Below are 6,229 nucleotides of genomic sequence, written 5' to 3'. Positions count from 1 at the left end.
GCCCCAGCCCCGGGGCTTGGGCATCTCCCTGGGGCCGGGGACAGCTGAGGCTGGGACAGGACATCAGCCCGCAGGTGGGGTTGGGGATCAGGCCCAGTGAGGGGAAGCAGGGTCAGACACAGCCCGGGATGGCTGAGGCACCAATCTAGCAAAGGAATTTGAGCGTGGTTTTGTAATATCAATTGCCCTTCTAATTTTGCTTGGGTTGGAAAGAGGGAATATTTCTGTCTCCAGCAAGCATTTTGTCGATTTGGATTGTTAGGAATTCCCATTACTCCCCCAGTGTAGCACATCTGCAGGTATTCCCAGAACCACCAGCCACTTAATGTTTTCATACAAATTAAGAAACGTTAGCCCAGGCAGCAGCAAGCACAGCACAACGCAGTCAGTTTTCAGACTTGGTGCTTCACTGTAGATGTCCAGAGCGGGAAAAAGCACGGACATAGGGGCTTCCATCCCTCTCCTCACCAGCCACCTGAAGGCGTGCGGTCCTTGCACCCCTCTGAGCCAGGAGGGCTCCGGCGGTGCAGGAGCAGCATCCGTCCTTGTTCTTCAGGTGCCGGTGACAGACCAAAGGCTTGGCCCAAGACGTGATTTCTAATGGCAGTCTAAGGCGAGGCAGATTATTCCATCCAAAATTTTAAGTGTATTTGGACAAATTATCCTTGCCCTAGAGATGTATTACACTAATGAAGTTGTTACACTGTCAGCCACTGCAGGCCTGGCAGGACTTGTGAACTATTTTAATCCTCCAAGAACTTGTTTGCCCAGCCAATAATTTGACTTGTCATTAGTAAATTCCTAACTCAGCTTTTTAAGAGACAGGAACACACAAAAAAGTATCGATCGCTAGGTTATTGATTCCTATTACGATTGCATCAGGTTTCTTCTAAGGTCTGTAGCAAATTGATCCATGGGCTGTATTTTCCCACCTGTATATCGGAGGTCCATAGGCTTTAGAGAGGGCTTTTTAGAATAATGCAGCAGCTTATTGCTTTGATTTCAAAAGAACATGGAGCTTGCCAAATCTCTTCAAAGGAAGGAAAAAAAAAAAAAGGTGATTTGTCCTTGTACATGCTGATGCAACACGAGATCTGTGGGCCTTGTAAATACGGCGCTTAAAGAACAGGTCCTCTGTTGTGTGCTGGGCTGTTGTGAGAGGAAAAGATCACCCTAAAGCAGAGTCAAATTGCAGCTCAGTATTTCTTCTTGGCTCAGACTGATCTTGTGTGTCAATCTCCCTACCCAGACCAAGAAAAAAAGACATTTTCAAGAATGGGATTCAACCTACCTAGCTACATGTTAGACAGGTTATTCTGAACTTGTCATCCTATATTCTCTTTCCAGTCAGTGCAGAGAAACCCAGTAGATGTGTCATCTGATCCATTTTAAGCATCTTTGTTAGAATGAGATGAACTGCTCTCTGAAGGCGTCTATTTTTTCCCATTGACTACACATGGAGTATACAGCGATTAGCTCAGACTTAGATGTATGACTTTTAAGCACCAAGTTGGGACAGATCATAGACTGGTTTGGGTTGGAAGGGACCTTTAGAGGTCATCTAGCCCAATGCCCTGCAGTGAGCAGGGACACCTTTAACCAGATCAGGTTGCTCAGAGCCCCATCCAGCCTGGCCTTGAATGTTTCCAGGGATGGGGCCTCCACCACCTCTCTGGGCAATCCCTTCCAGTGTTTCCCACACTTCTATTCCCTTCTTTTACCTTTCTGCTCTTTTTTTTTTTTTTTTTTTAAGATGTCTCAGTATCCTATTCCTAATCAGCACAGGACGAGCCAAGGGGGCACACCCTTGTTGCTTCATCCTTCCCCCAGAATAACCCTTCAGCTGTGCCTCTGCCCCCCCAGCCCGCCTTCCTCCCTTCCACCACATCATTCCTTAGCAGATTCCCCGCCAGGCACTTGCCAGCCGTGAGGAGGGATGGGACAGCTGCAGGAGGAAGCGCCTGTGGTACGGAGCGTCGGGGGAGCGCGGCGTGACCTCGGCCACACCGCACAAGGGGTCCTTCTCTTTTCATGGCTGACATTTTTCCCTTTGACAAGATTTGCACAGCAGCCGGTGACACTGCTGGGCTGTGTTCCTTGGGAAATACCCCAACATGAATTTTTACCAGCAATTCTTTTCAGTAAGATGCAGCAGCCACAGCTGTTAAATTCCTGCACCAACATAGCACCAACGTTACCCATTTTCATTGTGAGACAAAAGAAGACCCATTTGCTTTATGTCAGGCTTACTTAGGCTCGTTGTGTTTTTTACCAGTTGGCTTCCTTCCAGCACTGGCGTCTTTATCTTCATATGACTTTTCAGCACCAGAAACATTCCCATCTTCCCACCTTACAGATGGGTTCCTGAAGCAGAGTTCACCTTCTCCCAGGCAACAAAGGGAGGGGTGAGGAAGTTACATGGAAACCAGAGCGTAGAAACTCTACCAGCCTGAAAATGAAGCTCTGCTGCTTACGTCAGGGAAGGCAGCACCAAGGAAGTCTTTGATACGGAATGCTGATGGAGTAGTGGTGATCCTCAAACACAACCCAGGCCGTTGCAACAGAGCACTCCTAGCTGCAAAATTGGAAGAAACTGCATTGCCTACATCTGGAAGCCCAGCTCTAAGGTAGGAACTGCCCAGGTACCCCTGGGCATGAGCACCAGCAGCTGATGAGCCCCTAGGTGCGCTGAAGCATCTACAACAAGCCAGTACTGTGCTCTCAGCCCTGTTTTGTCCCTGGTTATAATGGGCAAGGGAACTTCAGCTGGGGGTAGTCCCCCTCAAATAATCTGCTTTTCTAGAGGGAGAACTGGAGATGCTTCAAACTATCCTGTGCTAAGGGGAGCAGGCTGATATCCTTCTCAGCCCTCAGCTCCGTACCATGGGTGGACAGAGTGCAACTCCTGTTACCCTGTTACTACCATCAGGCATACATCTCTCTTCCCATTGCTGTTAGGCCAAAATCTTTGGTCACAGAAAGGATGTCTGAGAGTTTGGTAAAGAGAGTCACAAGCACCATGGGAAATTTCTGTAAAATAATGGCAAGAGCACGGCCAAGCCAGCTAGCTGCTACCTGTTCTGCCAGCCAGAGGACACAAAACACATCACAGTTCTCCACGAGAAAGCTGGTGGAGTCTTACAATCATAGAATCATAGAATGTTTTGGGTTGGAAGGGACCCCTAGAGGTCATCTAGTCCAACCCCCCTTCAGTGAGCAGGGACACCGCTAACTAGATCAGGCTGCTCAGAGCCCCATCCAACCTGGCCTTGAATGTTTCCAGGGATGGGGCCTCCACCACCTCTCTGGGCAACCTGTTCCAGTGTTTCACCACCCTCATTGTAAAGAACTTCTTCCTTGGCAGTCTTTTTTTAAGAGGATGCTGCCAGCTACACAGAGCATGCCAGATGGAGGAGAGGACTGTGGTGGACGCCACCTGTGTGACAGGCAGTGCCCAGGATGGGTGCAGAGGTTAAACCCATTCCGAAGGCTCAGCTGTCGTTGGTTCTTGCTGAAAGGACAGCAGAGCCTGTCCGAGCCCTTTCCGTGCGGTGGTGCATCGGTTTGCACGCAGAACCATAGGGAAAGCCAGGTCCCATCTGCATGCTGCTCCTGGGGATGTGACATACGTGTTTGGGTGCTGCGTGGTCCTTAGTAGTTCATGGGACTGGTTAATGAAGTTCAGAACTGGATTCCAAGCTGTAACCTACAAGGAACTACATACAACGGTTGTACCTTTGGAAGGGAGGGTTAAACTGATCTGCCCCGTTACACGACATACTACCACCTTTGAAAAGCCTCATTATCTGGTCTAGAAATGTCTGCCATTACTGTGACACTTGTATGTAGAGATAAAACTGTCACAATTAGCTGCAATTTTCATCCACGCACTTTACTTCTGCTTCCAAACAGAGTTAGTTCAAATTACTGTTTATGTTTGACACCAGTCTGGCAGCAACAGCAGAAGCTTAATAACAGAAAGGTTTGGGGGTTATTTATTTATTTATTTGCTCACTACTGGTCTGAATCACATTTCTAAAAATGCCTGGGCAGCACCTTCCACTAGTGGAAATGCATTAAAACTAAATTATGTATCTCATCTTAACCAGTGGAGATGGAATATCATAGGAATCGGGGCAGCTGTGAACTGTACCACCTAGTCAGTCATTTATATGGAGAACCCATTAAACAAAGTAGTTAAGCAATGAAATATCTTGCTTATTGTTAATAATATCCTGAATATGAGGAAAGCTCATCACCCGAGTTCTGTGGAGTCTGTGGTTACGCTGCATAATTACATAATAACCACACAGTCAATGCATCAATGCCTATCCAGTAAACATTTTAATTTTATTCTATCATAGAGGAATACAGTGGTGCTATACTGATTTATTAAAAAGAAAAATCACAACTCAATATCTCCTTAAATCATGAGACTTTAAAAAAAAAAGGTATTTCAGGAAATAAGAAATGTTTTCTTAACAGCATTTGAGATTTTTAATTCAGATTTTCCATCAATAATACAAGTAAATACTTAAAATGCCATCGTTACCTCAAAATCATGACTCATTTGAAAGCAGTGGAGTTACATGAGTAACTACGTAAGGGAAGCATACTCTCAAGTCCCAAGAGTTAGGATATCAGATTTCTCAGTCCATCAGTTAAAGGCACTTACACATTACAACCAGTACATCTGGAATCCCAGTTATGTTCTGTGCTGCAGGAAAAAGTTTGGCCAGATTCAAACCTTCAGCTCTAATCCCAGCTTCTTCTGACGCTGAGCTCCTTTCACTCACTGACCACAACTATCAGCAACTCAGTTCCCCATTTGTGTCTTTGGATTTGCCCACTGTTTAGAATATGATGCACAGAGACTTTAGAGGAGACAGAATTTGCCTTGTAACGGTTAGCAACATTATAAAAGATCAGTCACAAAACCAGGGAAAAACCAGACATCGCTACACTCCCATGTCTAAATAAACCTAGCTCTGTGATTCAGTCTTCTAGGCCTAAAATGAGAATGATAGTACATATTGTGCTTTGAAGGATTAATTACTCCTAACTGTGCTGAAATATTCATGAAGAAGATACTGTAAAAAGACACGTAGCTGTTCATTGCTGCAAATGTAAACAAAGCCCTTTTCACAGCACAGCATAATAGTAGTGAGAAAAGTCCGTGCAAGATAAACCCAGGAATTTCAAACCAGTCGTCCATCCAAAACCACCAAACCAAACAAAAAACTCCAACATGGTTTGGGAAGGCCAGCGCTAGTGAAAAAGTTTTATTCAGGTCCAAAACATCTTTGAAACCAAAAACTATCTTTTTGCTGTTGCAAAGAAACTTGAGTCATCAAACTTAAATCATTGGGGTGCCCCTATTTTCAGAATGGCAGGAGGAAAATGAAATGCCAAGTGATTTAAAAAGTACAGAACTATAACCATTTTGCCCAGCAAACATTACAGCTGGACACACCATTAGAATGGCCAAACACATGTTTTTGGGTTTAATTATCATACTGCTGAGTTTCAAACCCTGAGCTTGTCCCTGGCAAGCTGAAGCAGGGACTAAGGAGTACCTAGCCTGCTCCTCTCCGCAGGCCATTACTGTACCAAACTGTACCAATAAATGTAGCTTCTTAGGCTTCAAAAAAAGTCTCTTTTTAAGTCCTCAGTGAGGCCTACCCATGAGAGAAGCGTCTAAGTCTCCTGCTGTGAATAAATGCCATTCTGCCACATTTCTGCAGTGTTTCCAGTTATTCTGAGGTGCTACAGGGACCGGACTTGAGAGCACTGACTAACATTTGATTCAGAGACAGCAGTAGTAAATGTCTGCTGCGTGAATCCAAGAACTGGATATTCTTCACTGCTGCAGATGTCCCTTGTCTTTTATGCCAATAGGACCATTATGGCGATTTTTTTCCCTCTCCTTCTCCACAATGCCAAATGCCAGCACAATCAAAATTTGGAAACCTTCCATGTGAAAAACAGGAACAGAAGAGCGCTAACCTAATCAGCTGTGCTATGCTTCCAACTGTGACTGTGGGGAAAAAACTGGCCAGGCAGACCACCCTGCGTATGAAAGAACGATACCAGGTGCCATCACGGTAACCTTAGAAATATCTGTAATAACTCTCATACTATGCAAGAGAAAAAAAATGGGGTTTCCATACTGAATATGCTGTACAATACTGCAGGTCGTCTTTCTCTGCATTTTAGAATGACATCACTG

The sequence above is a fragment of the Egretta garzetta genome, unplaced genomic scaffold (genome assembly GCF_000687185.1).
Source record: "Egretta garzetta isolate BGI_Z169 unplaced genomic scaffold, ASM68718v1 scaffold40, whole genome shotgun sequence".
NCBI lineage: Eukaryota > Metazoa > Chordata > Aves > Pelecaniformes > Ardeidae > Egretta > Egretta garzetta.
Note: the sequence above shows the minus strand (reverse complement) of the source record.